The 20,969-nt window shown below is 40.5% G+C and overlaps 1 protein-coding gene and 2 long non-coding RNA genes across 3 annotated transcripts in view; 1 reads left to right on the top strand and 2 right to left on the bottom strand.

Moving 5' to 3' along the window:
* Positions 1–20,969, top strand: part of LOC119140802 (spindlin-Z) — a 314,042-nt gene that overhangs the window by 39,047 nt on the left and 254,026 nt on the right. The window lies entirely within an intron of this gene.
* LOC119140808 lies at positions 13,681–20,927 on the bottom strand. The gene is made up of 3 exons (XR_005101723.1): positions 20,427–20,927; positions 14,430–14,525; positions 13,681–13,836 (listed from the first exon to the last, which is right to left on the bottom strand). It is a non-coding gene; the product is annotated as an uncharacterized LOC119140808 (long non-coding RNA).
* On the bottom strand, positions 15,788–18,466 carry LOC119140811. Its single transcript, XR_005101726.1, has 2 exons — positions 18,314–18,466; positions 15,788–15,928 (listed from the first exon to the last, which is right to left on the bottom strand). It is a non-coding gene; the product is annotated as an uncharacterized LOC119140811 (long non-coding RNA).

Raw genomic sequence — 20,969 nt, 5'->3', positions numbered from 1 at the left:
CTAAGTATCTACTGTTAATGGTATAATATATCCCACTACAATCTTCCGTGCCTTTGCGTGGTTTTCCAATCACACTATGAGTATACTTTTCAAGGTATTCAAATCTCGGACATCCAAACCACTTAAGGGTCATTTATCCATCAATCACACAACTATCTATATAAAAAAAACATATGCATGAGTTAAACGGCAATAGTATCTAGTCCACTGAGTTTCTTCTAATCTCTGGGTAAACCCACACCAAATACACCACAAATTCAAGGTTCTATCTAATCTTATTTCCTGGTTTCCCCTTGGTCCCAAAATATATTTATCTCATCTATTACATTTACATCTAACATAAAGAGGGCAATTACAAAAGAAACATATTCTTATTCTTGGTCTTACATGGTGCAGTATGCTTATAGTTAACTTTTCAACATCACCTCCCATAAATCTTCTAACGATGTAGCTACTAAGACTTCAAGAACCAAATCATTTGGCACACTGCCCTCAGCAATGAGTTTCCTCCAGCGACTCAGGCAAAGAAACAATTACAGGTGTTTCACATGATTTAGGTGTGTCATGGTTTAACCCTGGCTGGCAACCAAGTACCACGCTGCCGCTTGCTCACTCACCCCCACCAGAGGAATGGGAAGGAGGGTCGGAAAGGAATGTAAAAGTCAGGGATTGAGATAAGAACAATTTAATAGGTAAAGGAAAAGCCGTGCTCGCAAGCAAAGCAAAGCAAACAACCCATTCACCACCTCCCATGGGCAGGCAGGTGTTCAGCCATCCCCAGGAAAGCAGGGCTCCATCACATGTAACGGTTACTCGGGAAGACAACTGCCATAACGCCAAATGTCCCCACCTTTCTTCTTCCCTCAGTTTATATACTCAGCATGATGTCATATGGTATGGAATACCTCTTTGGCTAGCTTGGGTCACCTGTCCTGGCTGTGTCCCCTCCCAATTTCCTGTGCCCCCCCAGCCCTCTGGCTGGCAGGGCCCAAGGAACTGAAAAGTCCTTGACTTAGTATAAACATCACCCAGCAATAAGTAAAACCATCAGTGTCCTATCAACATCGTTCTCACATCAGAGCCAAAACACAGCACTATACTAGCTACTAAGAAGAGAATTAACTCTATCCCAGCTGAAACCAGGACAAGGTGACAAAAATATTCTAGATCCACAATACCTTTTTCCAAAAAAACCCGAGACAACACAAAATGACAATACTAACATACAAAACGCCAAACACAATCACAACTCCAATTCACAACATACAATCACTAAAGGCTTAGTCAAAACAAGACATCAAGACGAGAGGGGTCCCCACATTCAATCACACCAGGGACACAGCCCACTTCCCTCCGGAGGACTACAAGCATCCTTAATTCCAGGAATGCTGTACATACCAGGTAGAGGGAGTGGATCCCTGTACAGGGAATTAATCCCTCTTAAGGAGACATCTCTCCTTCTCCATCCTGTGACCAAGACGTCTCTTGTGTCGACTTATGGGTTACAGCCAGACAGAACAGATCAGGAAAATATATAAATACCTTTTTTATCAGAATGCAGTGAGTCATGTCCACTGGATGCAAGAGACCCAGAGAAAGGGAGTCTCTCTTGGTAAACCTTACCCAGGTGTGCACTAAGGGTGTCCCATGCTCTGAAGGTCTCTGCAGCTCAGCGGAGATTGTCCCATCTGGGTCGCCAAATCTGATGCTGAAAAACCTTGGAATGAAGAAAACTGCTAAGAGACTTTTTGTACTTTTAGCAGCAATTTTTAGCAGCAGAAGAAACATTTGCTTAACCTGGACCTTTATCACCTCTCTGAAGGACATATGATAAGCATGGCAAAATACTCCTCTCACGGCTTGGTTTCATTCACACCAGAAACTCAACTTGTACCTCTATGCTGAGGAGGCAGTATGATGGTTTTCCCCCTGACATGCCAATATAACTATGTCAGCAAAATAATACTTTGCAACTCTTCCATCTAAATGTGAGAGGCTAATCCTTTCCAAATGGGGTCATCAATTATATTTCTACCAAGTGCATGGAAATCTGCCAGATCAGAGTGGTAGCATTTGAAAGTATTTCCAACTGTGTGTCTAAAAATGTTGCAAAGGACATGAGAAGCTTTAAAAATATTATTTAGTAGTATATAGAATATATATATAGGAATATGGAAGGTGAAGATTCTTTACTCAGCTGTCAAATGTGCTACTGTTATTTATACATTTACTAAATAATAAAAAAAAAAACCACCAACAAAAACAAACAAGCCAACACACAACAAATTCTGTTCCACATACAGTTTTGTAGCCAAATAAAAAGAAAAAAATATAGCTGGTCTACATAAAGATGCCTTTTCAGGCTATTATGACAAAGTGGGTTTCATAGGATACAGTTTGAAAGAAGGTTTTACATATTTGTTGCAGAAATACTCAGCTCAAAGATCTAGGGTGAACATATATACTCTGCGTAGGCTTACCATAATTGTATCCTTTGTAGGTTCTTTTATTTTTGGCAACACAAATGGTTTCCCAGTGCTGATCTTTTAAGGGATCTACAGGGTAACTAGCTTGGCAGAAGGCATTCTGTTAGGAAAATAAAAATATTATTCTTATATTCTGAATATCCAACCTATTACCAAGAAAAGCTCTGGAAACAAGCCAACATTAATAATATTTACTAACTGTACTGAGTCGCTAAATGCAATAAAACTGCATATTGGGAGAGCACAGAAGAGGAAGTTCAGATGGTATAAATATTGAAGTATCATTATTCAAACAGCAAATGAGCTTTTTATGAGATAATTTAGCCTAAACTCTCAGCTACTTAAACAACTGCAGAAGAAAAAAGAGCTTCCTGCAAGATGACCAACTACATGAGCCAGGAAGAGTTGGCTGTTAAGAGAGCTAAATAGCTTTTGCACAGGAATCCACAGAGCTTCTGCCTTAGTAAGCAAACAGGAAGGTTAAGTGCAGGATTCAGAAGCCTCTGTTGTAGTGCCTGAGAAGGGAGAGTGGGTTCTGGGGCATTGCTAGCCCTCCATGGCTCCTTCAAAGGGAGCTAGCAAATCCTTTGGTGTCTTTGGTGCGGGGGAATTTGGGGTTTTTTGGTCCAGGTCATTCACTTTCAGATTACTAGCATGAAGAGGATTGAAAATCCCCTGCAGTGCACTTTGGCACACTACTATCACTGTTCAGCTAACAGTAGATGAAATATACCTACAGAAAAATGCAGACTTGGTGCAAACTTGGTGCAGACTTATGTGCAAACTTGGGTCAAATGTGGTAATTGCCTAGGAACGAAAATAATGGGGGAAGGAATTTAAGAACAGATGTAATTTCTCTGCAGTCTAAAGAGGAAATATTTTGTTGGGGGTTTTTTTTGTTGTTTTTGTTTTAAAGTGGACCTTAAACTTCCATTTAGACAGTTTCTTTTGGTTTTCAGTGGTGCAACACCTCAAAACTAAGTGAAACATTTGGAGAGAGGTGTGCATGCATGTCTCCCTCTGAGGGAAAGGTATAAAAGAAAAATAAAAAGAAAAAGAAAAAGAAAGAAAAAAGGAGGTTCAGGTCACCACTTAGTGATATTTGGGTTATTCAGCCATCCAGTTATTGATATAGCTCTAGTTTTAATATCTACAGATCTGGAATCATGTGACTTGCTGGAATCTGCTGCTCTGGAGGAGTAAAATGGAAAAACTAATTGCCCTTAAATGAGGGCTGCAGTGAAGAGCATTTGAAAGACGTGACCTACCACCCCATTCATGACTTCTCAGTGCCCCAGACAAGGAAGAAGCCAGAGGATTGGTGGTGCTGAAGAGCAGAAATTTGGGAAGACTAATTTCAGTAACAGAAAGAAGAGGACTGAGCTTTAGAGTTACATAGCAGAACTAGAGCATTTGCAAAACTAAGAAAGGAACTCTTGTCCCTCATATCTCAGTCTGGACCACTCATCACTTGGCAATATATCAAATTAACCTTGTTATAGTCCAATTATTGTCCAACACCATGTTAAATTTTCTTGTTTCCTTTTAAGAAAATTTATATCTCTGTCTTCTTATGCACATCTTTACATACTCTTAAAACACCATTGTGGCGTATGAAGGCACAGACTCCAGTTGTGGTGCAACCAGAGACCCTTTATTGTACAGAGAAGCTCATATTTATATCTCTGAGCCCGGATACAAATTCCAGCTATATGTACCACCAGGCTCAGGGCAGAAACCATCCATGCAGTTACATAGCTATATATCACTACAAGCATGCAGACACCTATTTGCTACTAGATAACCATGTTTATGTTTCTTACTCTCCTTCACAATACCCAGCTGTTCTCTCATCTCCTGCCAGGTTAGACATTCTCCATCCTCCTCTCGTATATCTCACTTCAGACGTTCTCTATCCTCCTCTCCCACACACCAGCATCTTGTCTTTTAGACTAAAAGCAAGATCTACCTTGAAGCAAGGCATAAACCCAAATGTTTGCACTTTGAAGTTCCTCACACCAAGAAAAGTTTCACATTTAAAATAAGAATAAAAATACAAATTCCTAGCTTGCTTGGGAATGTGACAATGCAGTAAGGTAGAGAAGAGTATTCTAGTCTGCTGCTACATTGGGAAATAAGATCTGCAGTATGAGGTTTGGCATTGGAAAGTATTCATCATTTTCAATCAGTAAGAAAAAAAATAATTTGATCAGTACTTTCCTTATTTTATTGTGGATTTTTTCCCTATTTATGTTTTTTCTTTTCTTCTGGTTTTTGGTTGGTTGGTTGGTTGGTTGGTTGGTGTTTTTTTTGTTTTGTTTTGGTTGGTTGGTTTCTTTTGTTTTGGTTTTTTTGGGTTTTAATGTTTGCATAGTCATTTATGCAAAAATTGGTGTGATGAACTCTTAGTTCCTTCCCCCCCCCCCCCCCCAAGAACAATCTGTTGTGAATTAGCAGATATGTTCTGTGGTCTTTGGTAATGGAATGCTCTATTGAAGTAAATCAAATGAACAGGATGAAAGGGGGCATTTTGACATAAATTCCTCCTTTTTATCTTGTTTACTGCATCCTCTTACCATCCAGGACTTCTAGTTAAGATAATTTCATTGCAATTTTTAATAAAGACCCCAAAATGCTTTAACATGGGAGAGGAGCCAATGTTGAGTACAGTGGCTCCTCCTCAGGTGTGCTGAGGCAACAATCCTCCTGCTCACCTGCTCCTCTCCCCTCTTTTTTTCTTGAGAAGATCACAGGACTTATCTAAGCTGCTGCTCCTTCTGAACAGGCTTGCTGTAGCCAAGGATAGAGAAAATACATCAGTGGAATTGGTGTCGAGGGAATTGGCTATCCTGTCTCAGAAGTGGATGAGCTTAATAAGTACTCAAGATCCTGTTTAACTTTTTTCTTCTGGCTACTCATTTGTGATAAGCTGCTTACAGAGATGAGTTGCACTCGCAAGATCATAAATGATAAGCTCTGCAGTCCAACAGTTTTTATATTCAGAAAGCAAAGATTCTGAAATGAGATGAATAATGGGAGAGATGAATGATATGAATAAAATGAGGTGGATAAAGGGAGACCTTATAGCAGCAGCCTTCCAGTACCTAAAGGGGGCCTATAAGAAAGCTGGAGAGGGACATTTACAAGGGCATGTAGTGATAGAACAGGCTTTAAACTGAAAGAGAGTAGATTCAGATTAGATATTAGGAAGAAATTCTTTACTGCGAGGGTGGCAAGGCACTGGCACAGGTTGCCCAGAGAAGCTGTGGATGCCCCCTCCCTGGCAGTGTTGAAGGCCGGGTTGGATGGGGCTATGAGCAACCTGGTCTAGTGGAAGGTGTCCCTGCCCATGACGGGAGGTCGGAACTAGATGATCTTTAAGGTCCCTTCCAACCCAAACCATTCTATGATTCTATAATTCTAAGTCTTAAATGTTCACAAAAAAGCCTTGGGATTATTGGATTCGAACTCTTAGACTAAAAAAAGTGGCTGAGCAAAACACTGTAGGCTAAAAAATAGATAAACCACTTTATCATTGCTGTTTAGTGAGAGCGAGACCTTTTCCATGCCCATTTTTTATAGACAGAAAGTGATTCAGAGACTTTTATCCTTTGTATATGGGACCATTGTTCAGCTTTGGATTTGACACTGGGAAACAAAGATGTTCTCAAGATAACTGAATTCAGTTCTCCTGCAACTTGAGGCTGGACTTCTAGTACATTAAATACCTTTTCCAAGTGATTTCAGTTTGCAGTGTTTGTTCCATTAGGAAGACAACATTCTTAGAGTAAGGCATTTGCTTTTTTCAAAGCTGACCAGACTTTGGAAATATCTGTTCTAAACTGCAATGAATGTAGGTCAAGTTCTCATTTACCAGAGCATGCTCTCTTTCTCCTGCTGAGGGTAGCAGCTCTAAAACCCACCAGAACTACTTCACAGGAGGTGGACTGCTCTGAGAACCTCTGGCAAGCAAGGAAAAACCCAAAGTGTTAAACACAACATTCTCATGTAGAAGGTTTAACATATTGCATAGCTGCTATTTAAGTAATAGGCTATCACATTAAGTGATTAAAAAAAAAAAAGTGATGAAACCAGTACCTATACCATGCAGCTTTAATTGTTTCTTACTCTATAATGCTGAGTAACTTCATCCCAAATCTGCTCTGTTGTTTTAATAACAGTAGGGACAGTATAATTTGCTGCAATCATAACATGGTGCTCTTTGAAGACCCTGCAGGTTAAAAAAACCAAACAAAACACAATAAGCACAAAAATTTCATAAAAACTCTAGCAGTTAATAATATATGTCTTTTCATTACTTCATTAATCCTCCAGGACTAGCCTTGCAATTAAGAGTGCACTGCTACTTCCACTAAAGTACAACTCATCCATTTTCTGAGTGGTGCTCACTTTTTATTATGTACATTTCAAATGTTTTGTTCAGATAAAACTACAAAATGAGCAAATATTGTTCCCTAAAATAATACATCAGGGCCTGATTGTGCTGTTCTTGTTCTAGCTGCGTAATTCCTTGTCCTAAGAGTATTGCCATGTGAAACAGGCAATAAAAACAGGCAATAATAATGTGTCCTATAAAAGAGAGAACAAAGTAAAAAGAGAACAAAACCAGCATGTTCTAAATTCAACCTTGTTCCCTATGGGACAAACAAAGGCTAGATTTGAGTCATGAAATGCATCCAAAATGAATTTGACTTAATTATTTACACTTGCACACCATGCAATTTACTGATAATATTTATAATGGTTTTCAGGGATGGAATTTAACTGAATACTAGCTATTTCTGAAAATAAAATATACTACAAGACCTGCATTAATGTTTATGTCTGAACCGATAAAACCAAACACCTGAGAATCTAAAATTAAGGCTAATTTTTTAAGGTGGAAATCAAACCCTACATCATGCAATATTATAGTGATACAGACTTATGGCCATCAGGAAGCTGGAAGTGTTTTCTTTCTTATGTACCTGAAAAGCCTTTGAATGACTAGAGCAAAATACAGGAATCATCAAAAGCTTGTGGTGGTGTGTTCCCCCCCCCTCCATCCTGACCTTTATTTCCATAACACTGACCAACTGATAACCACCTGTGGTGGTTGTAATGTATGCATCTGGTTGTGATGGTTGCATCAGACTCAAAGTGAATTTGGGGGAGACAGATAACACAATAGCCAAGGGCTAATTTGAACCATGCACTCACCTAACCACAGTGCTGGTCAAGGTCCTACTCAAGACAAGTTTGAAAGAAACTAACTTCTCTAGTCGGTATGCAAATATGACTATGATCCATTATCTTACTCCATAAATAGTGGACAGCCCAGGGCCCATTGAGCTCTCCTGCTCACTGGGCTGCAAGCCAGGATTTCCCCTTGAGTAGGGACACCTCTCAAGGTTACTCCTCCAAACTGAGAGATTCCTTGCTAAAACAGATTCTCAGTAAGTGATTAGTAGCATGCTAAACTTTGAAATCTTAGCTAAGTGATATAAGATTGATTGTGCATATATAATCCTTTAGATATAAAGCGTTGACCAAGTACGGGACTAAGTCTGGATCTAGCTGCACCTAAACTCCCCTCTGAGAAGGAGTCTAGAATGCAAGGGGGCCCTTTCTGAACCGCATGACTCAAGGGAGGGTCTCCCTGACAGCTCTGTCTGACCCTGTCCTCAATGCAGTAAATAATCAAGTGTGCCTTGCCATCAAATCTTGTTAAACCACTGTCGCATTTACTATCAAATGTTGTTAAATTGCTGGTTTATATCAATAAACACTCTGCTGCTTCTCTCTTGAGTGAAGTGCATTACTCATTTCCTTGAAAAAGCTGCTGTTGTACTTGCAAACTGCAGATCAACTATAAATAGATAAAAAGGAGCTACAGCAAGATAGGGACAGTGACTGCACCATTATTTCATATAACTGCTCTTTTCAATGCAGCCTGTGCTTCCTATTCATGAGACTAGAAGCTGTCATTTGTAGATCCTAACAGAACAGCTCAACAACAAAAATATACTTTATTCTCTTTGAACACCTGCTATTTACTGTGCTAGTAAATAGAAGTACAGAGAAGAATCGATACCTTACAAATATTAATCCTACTTCATATTTTACTGGAATTGTAACATGTCCTCTGTTGTCACTCAAGGTCTCAGGTGGTTCTTCCCTGTCGCTAAAATAAAACAACATATGCCACTCAGATTGGATTGTGATACTCATCTGCACATGCAACAGGACTACTAGGTGGGAAAGGACCTGAAGAAACTGAAATACCTACAGCTCTGGGTATGAAAACACACTTCCTATTTCCAATTAATTACTATCTCCTAAAAATAAATTCAAAATACTCTTTCCAGTAACTAAAAAAGGTAAGTCCTGTACCAGTCCCAGCTCCGAGATGCATCTTTGTTAAAAATACAGACTACAGTTGACTGAATGAAAATGGACCAAATAAAGGTCACTACTCTCACACCATCCCTGTATTATGCAGGGACAGCGAACACTGAATGCATTCCTTTTACCCATCCAGCTCTATCACAGAAAACTTCTGCAGTGCTCTTGCTCTTTGAGGGCCAGACCTTTTTGTTTAGCATAAACTGTGACTCACACTAAAGTATGAGGCAATTTTGTAAGAGAATAAACCTTTTATGAAGGCAAAACTACTGGGAATTATGACTCATTTATGATTCTCAGGCTCTAGAGACAAACAGCTATTTATTTAGTCCACTCAGTCCACTGCTGGACCCAGTACATCCATAAAGCTGTCAGCTCTACAGATTGTTTAACCTTTTCTGAATTTAGAAAAGTCATCCTTGTTTTACTACGAAACACAAAGCTGTAGAGCTTTCTCAGAAAAAAACACAAGGTAAACAAGCAATGATTGCAGCTAAACTTGTTGCATATACATGTTGTATTTTCCAGGAGATACAATGCATTCTTTCTTCTTCCCCCATTATATATACTCAGCATGACAGACATCCCATGGTATGGAATACCTCCTTGGCTAGCTTGGGTCACCTGTCCTGGCTGTGTCCCCTCCCAATTTCTTGTGCCCCTCCAGCCTTCTTGCCTTCCTGAGAAACTGAAAAATTCTTGACTTAGTATAAACATTACCCAGCAACAACTAAAACCATCAGTGTGCTATCAACATTGTTCTCACACCAAATCCCAAACATAGCACTGGACCAGCTACTAAGAAGAGAATTAACTATCCCAGCTGAAACCAAGACAACTTGTTAAACAGAAGCCTCCAATTTTCAGAACTGAGAAGCCTCAGTAGAACTTATTATATAATATATTAAAAATACATAGCTAAATAATTTTTAATATAAACCAACTGGTCTTGCAAGCAATTTATCAAAACCATTTTCTTTCCTCCAGTGAGAACTGTCAAAGCCTGGCAATTGCAGTGGAGATAAGCTGCCTAGAAAAGGCTGCTGGAATCTCACTTAATATATAGTAATACATGTAGAATACTGAACAGAAATGTTCACAATGTAAATAAATGACTACTAGGTCTCACAAAAATCCCCTACTCATTAAAACTAGGGCAAATCTATCACAATTTGGCACTACACAAGGTTTGGGAACACTGTCCAAACATGTCCCTCTTCATATCCTGACACTTAAGGGTGATTTTATATGTAGGAAAAGTTTCACTATTTGTTACTGTACAGGATTTTTTAACTCATACTTTTATTTTTTCTTTAATGCGTACAAATCTTTATTACAAAGTGACCCAGAAAAAAATTGTCTTAGATATTTCTTCATATTAAAAAAAAAAAACAGTCAAGGAGGAGGCTTTAAAAAGGAATGTATTAGGGATGCTTATCAGTGATTAAGAGAGGAATTAATTTCTGAATGCAAAGGAGAGTATGAAATTTCTAAATTTAGGGTTCTATATCTACAGACAAACCGACAATGAAATCATGACAAGAAAATGAGAAAACTCCAGTAAAGCTGGGAATGGAACATTTGTGGATACTGACATTGAGTAGTCTGATCATTTGGCTTCAAGAAAGTAACACCTGATTTACTTCCTACAAGTCCAAGACACAAGCTGGAACATGTATGTGGGACACAATATAAGAGGACATCTCTCCTGATCCTCCCCCTCCATTATGCATTTGCAACACAGACCTGATATGATAGGGGAACAGACAAGAAACTGCCAGGAAAGAGAGTTTGTCTTATTTGCATGCAATTTGATATTTCCCAATTCAATATCAGAACTATTTCAGTGAGACTTAGATGCATATTTTCAAAGGCTAAGTTTAGCTAGAGCTCCCTCTCTATTCCAGCAGGAGGTACAGACTTATCACTAGATATGTTCAAGCTGGAGCTCGATTTTTAAGTAGACTGCTTGCTGGAAAGGCCTCTCGCTCCCCACTGAGCAGAAATAAAGTCTTGATGCCTGACATTGGCAGATCCAGATACCAGCCTATTCTCTTTTCAACTGATTAAATTTTATATACAAAATAAAGTCATATTCTCCAACCTGTGGAAAGCCACAGTATCTAATGTCTTATCATTATATCCTAACCAATATCCTATATTTCTGGAGACAGACCCTTCTGGCCAGGAATGCCACTTGCCTTCTGTTATAAATTGAGACCACAACGGATCATAATCCAATTAAAATTTTATTAATTATAGCAAGTAGAATATGAGCAAAAACAGCGCTGGACGACAGGGGAGTCTGCGCTCCGCCAACTGCCGTCCTGAGCAGTTCAAACAGTCCCTTTTTATACATCTTTACTCCCGTGTTCATGAGGTAGTGGAGGTACTCTGCGCATGCTTCAGTTGTTGTTAGGGGGTCGTTTTCTGCCTTCTGGTGGTCGTTGAGGCCGAAGTAAGAAGTCTTCCTCCTTTGTCCCATAGTTGACCCCTCACTCATATGTCCTTATATGGGGTTGTTTTTCCTGTTTATGTCGGTTCCTGGATATCTGGTGGTTATCTTATCTTGCACACACAAGCGGTGTCTGGTGGCTGTTTGCATAAGCGATTTCATATCCTTTATGTCTGACCTTTACATTGGGCTTAACATAAATCTTAATAAACAATACCCTAGTCCATAGTTTCTCACAATCCCCCCTTTTTCTTTTTATCCTATTATTGTTTATTAGACGCTACTTTCATTCTCGGCACTGCAAGCAAACCTTTTTCCACAATCCCAACATTTATCATAACACTCACAAGGTAATACCTCACAATTACAATAGGCATAGTTCTCACGTGACATAACGCATTCACAACAATCTTCATCCTCATTAATAGACACACTCTTATATTTTGTCCCAGACCTCGTAGTTAAAATAAGCAGTTTAGCTATGTCAAACCGTTCTTTAATAAAGTGTAAAATATAGCGTAATATACAAGGCCCAAATATAAGTCCCAAAATCAACATGATAAGCGGTCCTGCTAAAGCGGACAACAAAGTGGTTAGCCAAGGTGAAACATTAAACCAGTTTTCATACCATGACCTGCCCGCCTCACGATCCTTCTTACATTGATCTAACCTTTTCCGGAGTTCAGACATGGTGTCCTGGACTACTCCCGTATGGTCAGCAAAAGAACAACATTCTTCATTGAGAGCTACACATAACCCTCCGTCCTTTAAGAACAATAGATCTAATCCTCTTCTATTTTGCAGCACTACTTCTGATAAGGACTTTACTGAAGTGGCTAAATTTTGGATAGATTGTTCTATTTTTGCTAAATCCTCATCTACAGCCATCTGCAAACTTTGTAATTCCTGACCTTTTACTAGGGAGGCTATGCCTGTACCTGCTCCAACTCCACCCGCTATCAGCAGTGTAGCTAGGGTTACCACTGTAATTGGCTCTCGTTTTTGTCTATTCAGGTCTCCTTCAAAGTGGCGTAACACCTCCTCAGAGGTGTGATAGATCAGACGAGGAACAATAATCACCTGTACACAAAACTGAGATTGATTAAACATGTTTAGGGATAGGCAAGGCGTTACTCCGAAGTCTGAACAAACCCATTTAGCTCCTGGTGTCGGGATAGCCCATTTGTCATTTTGATTCTTGTGTCTCTCTATATTGGTGTTAGTGACTGTTCGGTTGCACAAAGGCTGATACTTTTTGGGCACTGTACCTATACATTTTCCTTGACCTGTTACTAATTGAATAGTAATTCCTTGCGTATGGTTCCTCTGGGCATTCCATGGGCATTCTCGTGGGTTTGAACCATTAGACCATCAAATCCTACCTGGTTTTCCAATTGCCTCAAAATATGGTGGTCTAACATTATAACATAACCAGCATTCCTCAGTTAAATTTGGTTTGCTTTCATTAAGGGCACAATAAGAGGCTTGCATTAGATTCCATAAGGGGTCCTTGGATTCTGACAACTCTAGATCCCTGGATAAGGAGAATTCAGTCACAATGTCATTAGCTGTTTCCGAAAGGGAGTCTGGAGAAGGGGTTACAACAATTACGGGGGCAACCTTTTCTTCAGAGAAAGTGGGTGGATTCAGGACCAGGTTTGGTCCTACTGGTAAAGGATCGTGGGGCATCGGTCTCTTCATTATTTGAAAAATTCCTCCTCTGTCTACACCTGTTTCCCAATATCTAATTCCCCAATATTTCCCTGCCAGCCAAAAGTCCTGAGCAGGATTTTTTATAGTTATATTGATGCCCACACAAGGAATCGGTTTACTTAAGCAATGACCCCACCGGTCTCCGTGTAATTTAGGTCTCTCGCATCCTTCCGGTGACCACTTTATTTCTAGATATTGGTCTCCAGGTGCGGACCACTCAGAGGCCCATGTTTCGCACCCCCAATATGCACAGCAATAATGACCTGGAGAATTACAGTATCCTTTACCAGGGTTTGATGCTGGACATATATAAATTGGTTTACATATATCCGCTTCATCTCTACGATCTTCTTCAGTAATTAGATCATGCAAACTCACATTGAAACTAACTGTGCCCGGTGTAGTTCGTGCTTGGATTGGATTACTTGGATATTTTATGTTTGTTATTGTCCAGTTCATAGGTTCATGAGGGTTTCCATTTGCTTGGGTTATTATCAATAACAAAACTAACGGTATACCAGGAAAAAGGGTGTCTGTCAATTTTGCTAATTTAAGTATATTTTTACCAGTCCTGGGGAAGTTCAGCCATTGTTGCTTTAGTGTCCCATTGTTCTGGTTCTGTTCTCCACAGTTTGTTCCTCCTCTGCCTTGCCCGTCGACTCGGTTGCTTCGAGCCACGGGGTGTACCATCTTCTCGGCAGCAAGGGAATTCTTCAGGAGAACGGCTGCTTCGGGCTTTCTGCCTGTTTACATAGGCTTCCCACTTTGCAGCTTTAACTAATGGGGCCAAGCAAGACACGGTTAGTACTTCCCTTCTGCACTTTATAGCCAAGATTTCAGCTACAAAGGGGACTGGTTCGGTGGAGTGGTAACAATAATATTGAGGGTTTATTCCTTTGGCAAAAATTTCCCACCACTCATGGGATTCTCGAATAATTTCTTGTTTAGACTCTAATTGTTTTAATTTCCACTCAGTAAGAGTTCTTTGGATTTTCCAACACTGTGTGCAAACTCCTATTGGAGGGTATCCACATTCACAGTGTGTCCACCATTTATTCTGGCATACCTTACACCTGAAACAAGCAAATGGATAACAATTGCAGTTCAAATTATTACATCTAATTCATATATCTAGAGTGCATATATTATTTACATCAGCATATCTTCTATATTTGATATTGTGTGGTTGCATAAGTTTAGCAATTTCCTTCAACACACTTTGTACGCTTCCATATATAATAGATAAAAAAAGAAATAATTATAGCAAATATAAACAACAATACACACTTTATACCAAAAGGTAATGCGGCAAAATAATCAAATAAAGTCTCTATCATTACGTTATCTTTTCAGGGTTATCTTGGTGTCACCTGGAGTACTGATTACTTTCCAGTGGGGTCTCGTCACTGGGCCTTTAATGCGACTGGCATGAGTCCATCCACGCTCAGCAGTCCGGACAGCTGTTTCTTCCACTATTCGAGATGACCCATCTATGAAAAATATTTCTCCATGTTGTAATTCCTCTTCTTCTAGATCTGGTTGAATTCGTGTTTGTTGTTCAATTGTTTGAAGACAATCATGTACTAACTCAGTACTTTCCCCTGGGTATAGAAATTCTGCAGGGTTAACCGGTCCGATAGTCCTTAGGGATAGTTTTGGAGATTCTATGAGTATTCCCTCATACTTTAGTAGTCGGCTATCGGTAAGCCATTTTTCTGCTTTTTGTTGAAGCACCCCCCTTATATTATGAGGCGCATATAGGACAACTTCTGCATTAAAGGTAATACTATTCGTTTCTTCAAGTAATAAGGCAGCAGCAACAATTATTTGTAAACAACTCGGCCAACCCCTGCTCACAGGGTCCAACAGCTTTGATAAGTATGCCACCGGTTTCTTTTGTCCGGCCCATTCCTGAGTTAATACTCCGAATGCTGTTCCTTCATGTATGTTAACGAATAAATGGAATGGCCGCTTTAAATCTGGGAGGCTTAAAACCGGTGCTTGGCTTAGCTCCCTTTTGAGACTGGCAAACTGCTCTTGATCCTGAGGGGTCCACTTGGGTATTTTGTCTTTAGACAGCTGTTCATATAAGAATTTAACTTTAAAGCTGTAGTTCTCTATCCATTGCCTACAATACCCAAATAGCCCTAATGCCTGCCGAATTTGCCTCTTAGTGACAGGCATAGGTAATTCCAGAATTCCTTTAATGCGCTCTGGATCCAATATCTTCTTGCCGTTAAACAAATAATGCCCCAAGTATTTCACTTTTTCCTCCACAAATTGTAACTTTTCTTGTGATACCCGTAGGCCCTTTTGTGCAAGAAAGTTTAGGAGTCGAATGCTTTCTTTCCTTACATCCTCCTTATTATTTCCTGCTATGAGCAGATCATCGACATACTGTAACAGTACGTTTCCCGTTTGTACCTGGTATTCTTTTAAGAGCTCTTCCAGGGCCTGTCCAAACAGATTAGGGGACTCAGTGAACCCTTAGGGGAGCACGGTCCATCTCAATTGCTGTCTACGGCCTGTCTCTATGTCTTCCCATTCAAAGGCAAAATAATCACGGCATTCTTCTGCCAGTGGACAGGCCCAAAAGGCATCCTTTAAATCAGCCACACTATACCAGGAGTTATGGGGTCCTAGCTTGCTTAGCAGTGTGTATGGATTTGCTACTACAGGGAACCGGGTGATAGTTCTTTTGTTTATTTCCCTTAAATCATGTACGAGCCGATATTTCCCATTTGGTTTCTTTACAGGCAGAATGGGGGTGTTAAAGGGTGACATACAAGGCTCTAAGATTCCTTGTGCTAACAATCGATCGATTTCTGGTTTTAATCCTCTCCGTCCTTCTAGGGATATGGGATATTGCCTTACTGCTGCGGGCATTTCGGGCGAGCGGGAGTCAGATTCAAATACTCACAGAGTTCAAGATCTGATCCGTTTATTGTACAAACCAGGTAGACTTTTATAAGGCATTCTATAAGCGTGCAATAATGTGGTTGGCTATTTTGCAAGCGTATAATAATATGATTGGTTAACAATTGTTTACTGGGAAGATTTCTGTTTCTGCTTTCTCTGGCACGTAGGCTCCTTTCTGCGGTTTCCCAGCTCCTCTTATCACGTCCCGTTGGCCTTGCTTTTGAGCAAACATCTGCAATTTGCTCCTTTTTCTTCATCCCACTGTTCTGGCCGTAACCTCGTCTTATTTCTTCAGTATTTTTCCACTTGCTTCAGAGTTCAGTATAATCATTCAATACAGCAAGAGCCCCAACACCTCCCCCTTTCTTTTTAAATACAGCATTAATACTGCGTTCCACACAGCTCTGAAAACATTGTAAAAGGCAAGGCACTAAAAGTAACAAAAGAATAACAAACAACAATATAGACAGACCTTGTTTCAATAAATCCCTCAACCACCCTCAATTCTTGTTGAGGTAAATAAATTGATACATTTAAACGGTAAATCAACTGTACATATTTTTAACAAGTGTAGTATTCCACCAGGTACAGTTATCACTAAAGCCAAAATTCGTGTCATTATACTTCTTATCTAACCAACCCCAATATGATTGATTTATAGCCGTATAGTTTACTCCCAAAGGCTCAAAAGCTAGTTCAAAGCAGAAACGCATTTCTTGTAGGTGACATCTGAAGCACTTTTTTTCCTTTTTTTTTTTCTTTTTTTTTTTTTCTTTTTTTTTTTCTTTTTTTTTCTTTTCTTTTTTTTTTCTTTCTTTTTTTTTTCTTTTTTCTTTCTTTTTTTCTTTTTTCTTTCTTTTTTTTCTCTTTTTTTTTTCTTTCTTTTTTTTTCTTTTTTCTTTTTTTTTTTTTTTTTTTTTTTTTTTTTATTTTTTTATTTTTTCTTTGTTTTTTTTTTTTTTTTTTTGATTTTTTTTTTTTTTTTTTTTTTTTTTTTCTTTTTTTTTTATTTTTTATTTTTTTTTTTTTTTTTTTTTTTTTTTTTTTTTTTTTTTTTTTTTTTTTTTTTTTTTTTTTTTTTTTTTTTTTTTTTTTTTTTTTTGGGGGGGGGGGGGGAGGGGTTTGTAATCAAGTCCGTATTTTTCCTTGAGAAGCTTAAGCTGTTCCTCTTGTTTCAGGAGAGTTTCCAACTCTGATTTGTCGAATAGGTCCGTATTTCCCAAATAAATCATACATTTCCTCCGCTGTGATTTTATACGGCAGGTTCCGAATATAAAGGATCCGATTGACCTCTGGGGGCAGCCAGATGTTAGCTCGCTTGGCCGCTTGCACTGCCATGGCGCCGATCGGAGGGGGGGGGGTGGAGGGGTGGAGGGGGGGTGCCGCCTTGGAGAGAAACCGCGGCCGGGACGGGGCCTGCCGGGCCGCACGCCGCCGCTCGCCGCTTGTTCCTTTTCAGGACACCAGGGTGGTAATTGCGCGACCATACCCCGTACAGCTCGATACGTGCGAGCCAAAGTCTTTACCCCCTTAGTCCCAACTTGCACAGATTCCCATAAGTCCTCTCCTACTTTCTTCCATGTTTCATTATTATATATATCTTGCATAGAAGCAAGGTAACCACGGCGGCGACTCCAACATAGCAGATCAACTACTGCCTGCCGTGAGACTGGCGTTTCAGTTTTTTCTGCCAGTTTCATCAAACTGTCTACAGTTGCTTTTTCCACCACTGATGCAGTGATTCCCATCCTGCTTAAATTTCCTGACTCACCGGTCAGCCGTGCACGTTCCGCCTTTCTTCGGGCGCCCAGCTCTCTCTCCGCTGGCAGCAGGATCCTCGCCGGCTCCGCAGCTTGTAACACGATCCTTAATGAATCTTCCTGACTTTTAACCGATCCTGTCGACCCTCATCGGATCACGTCGGGGGTCACCAGATGCTGCGGGCATTTCGGGCGAGCGGGAGTCAGATTCAAATACTCACAGAGTTCAAGATCTGATCCGTTTATTGTACAAACCAGGTAGACTTTTATAAGGCATTCTATAAGCGTGCAATAATGTGGTTGGCTATTTTGCAAGCGTATAATAATATGATTGGTTAACAATTGTTTACTGGGAAGATTTCTGTTTCTGCTTTCTCTGGCACGTAGGCTCCTTTCTGCGGTTTCCCAGCTCCTCTTATCACGTCCCGTTGGCCTTGCTTTTGAGCAAACATCTGCAATTTGCTCCTTTTTCTTCATCCCACTGTTCTGGCCGTAACCTCGTCTTATTTCTTCAGTATTTTTCCACTTGCTTCAGAGTTCAGTATAATCATTCAATACAGCAAGAGCCCCAACACCTTACCCTCACAGGTATGTGGGGTTCGGAAATTTGGATTTTAATTGGTGGGATTTCCAGTCTACTAATTGTGTCCGGAGAGTACCAGACATCGGGGTTAATTTGTTTTTGATCATCCACGGTCAAAGGATAAGCAGACACTGTTAGCTCTTGATTTTTTATTTTAATTTCTAATTGCAATTCAACAATTAAATCTCGTCCTAACAGATTAAATTCTGCTTCAGGGACGAGCAAGAGTTCACCCATTCCAAATTTATTTTCAGTTTCGAATACCACATTTTTGATTTTGCTTACTTTAAAGGGTTCTCCTTTTGCCCCAATTACTTGTACTTTTTCAGGGGAAACTTTACATCCCTCAGGTATTTGCTTAATAGTTGATTTCTCAGCCCCGGTGTCTACTAAAAAGGTGAACTCTTGTTTATGGGGACCTATTTTTAATTTTATCAAGGGCTCATGATGACTCCGGTCCCCTAAGATATAGAGCCCCTGACTCTCCTATTCCGTTTTCATCATTTCCTCATCCCTGATCCTTTCTCTGCAATTCTGCTTTATATGTCCCCTTTTTCCACAGTAAAAACATCTCTGTTCCTTCTTTACTACTACGTTCCCTTGTTTCGTTCCAGCAGATCTGTGTTCACCAGTTTGCCCTTTGCGATCCTCTCTGACCGCTGCTACCATCATTTTTACTTGTCGCTTGCTGCTCTCTTCTTCCCGCCTTACGCAGGCTTTCTGAGCTTCCCTCAATAATTCATCCAACCCTCTATTCTGCCAGTCTTCTAACTTTTCAATCTTCTTTCTGATATCTTCCCATGATTTTGCCACAAACTGAGTTTTGAGGAGTGCTTACCCTAAAGGGTCGTCTGGATTTACCCCAGAGTACAGCTGAAGGGCTTTCCTCAGTCGTTCCAGCCACTCAGTAGGGCTTTCATCTTTCTTTTGCATTTCATTAAATGCTTTATTGATATTCTGGCCACGGGGTACTGCTTCCCTAATCCCCTGAATTACTATAGTTCTCAGGTCCTGCATATGAGTTCTATGCACTGGATCCTGATTATCCCAATTAGGTCTTTGGAGTGGCCATTTAATATCTGCTTGGGGTCCCTGGGCATGCTGAGCATCCCACAGTCTCATTCCTGCTCGTCTAATCATATCTCTTTCCTCGGTAGTAAATAATTGACCAAGGATAGATTGCATCTCATCCCAAGTATAAAGGTTTGGTCCCAAAAATTGATTTAATCTTTCTGCCACTCCGAGTGGGTCCTCAATTAAGTTTCCCATCTCGGTTCTTTTAAAATCTCATAGGTCAGCCGAGTTTAGGGGTACGGAAATATATCCGATCACAGGTTGAGGTCCCCCCATGGGTATTTCCCTTAGGGGGTACATTTGAGCTGCCCCTTTCTGACTTCTAGTTATGCGTCTAGGAAGAGGGGGAGACCCTTGTTCCGACTCTGGTGGGGGAGTGGGCGCTCTGGGGACCTCTGGAGGGGCTGCGGGAGCAGGAGGAGGAATGTAAGGAGGGGGGGTTAGAAGGGTTTCGTCTAACTCTTCCTTCTTTTTCTTTTGTTTAGTTTTTATTTCATTCAGCGGGTAAAGTCTAGCTCCCGGTCTTTCTAGCCACACTTCCGCATATTGACTCTCCTCTGGGTTAAGGTTTTTTTTTTTTTTTATTATTAACCCAGAGGTTTAATTGCTGTCTTACCCAATCTTCTTCTGACCCATAGACTGGCCAAAAGACATTTTTAGAAATCTTCTTCCCTCCCCATATCTTAGTACAATATTCTATCATCTTCTGCTTATCTTTCCCTAGGGTTCCAGGGAAATATCTCCAATTGTCTAAGATATATGCCAGAGGGGTATTCTTAGGTACAGTGGGTACCCTTCCCATGGGAGTCGAAGGCTTGCTGCCCTTCGCCCCCATCTTCTGGAATATCCACAAACATACACTCACTCGCTCCCCTTGTTCCTGGCCCAGTCCCTCGCGGGAGATGGGAAACGCAGTACTTAAGAGTCCGCACTCGCTTGGTTCAGTATATCGAACCTCTCACTCATTATATTCCAGGAGACCCAATCCCACCCGAACGGCAAACCCGCGAACAAATTCGCAATATACTTACGCATCCTGCGTCTTCGTCCGGACTCCCGTGCACAGAATTTTTATGGGATTTTACCGGTTTCTCCTTTGCTCATTATTCTAGAATTTAGGTTCGTCGGTAAGGTTGGAGTAAGCTGTTGGTCGCGGGGCCGCGAAATGTCACGGGGCGCCTCCCCGGAGGACCAAAGCCCACCGTTCCTTATCCGAGTCACGGCACCAGAAATTGTTATAAATTGAGACCACAACGGATCATAATCCAATTAAAATTTTATTAATTATAGCAAGTAGAATATGAGCAAAGACAGCGCTGGACGACAGGGGAGTCTGCGCTCCGCCAACTGCCGTCCTGAGCAGTTCAAACAGTCCCTTTTTATACATCTTTACTCCCGTGTTCATGAGGTAGTGGAGGTACTCTGCGCATGCTTCAGTTGTTGTTAGGGGGTCGTTTTCTGCCTTCTGGTGGTCGTTGAGGCCGAAGTAAGAAGTCTTCCTCCTTCATCCCATAGCTGACCCCTCACTCATATGTCCTTATATGGGGTAGTTTGTCCTGTTTCTGTCGGTTCCT

Source organism: Falco rusticolus, chromosome W (assembly GCF_015220075.1).
Source record: "Falco rusticolus isolate bFalRus1 chromosome W, bFalRus1.pri, whole genome shotgun sequence".
NCBI classification, from domain to species: domain Eukaryota; kingdom Metazoa; phylum Chordata; class Aves; order Falconiformes; family Falconidae; genus Falco; species Falco rusticolus.
This window is presented reverse-complemented; position numbering and strand designations above follow the sequence as displayed.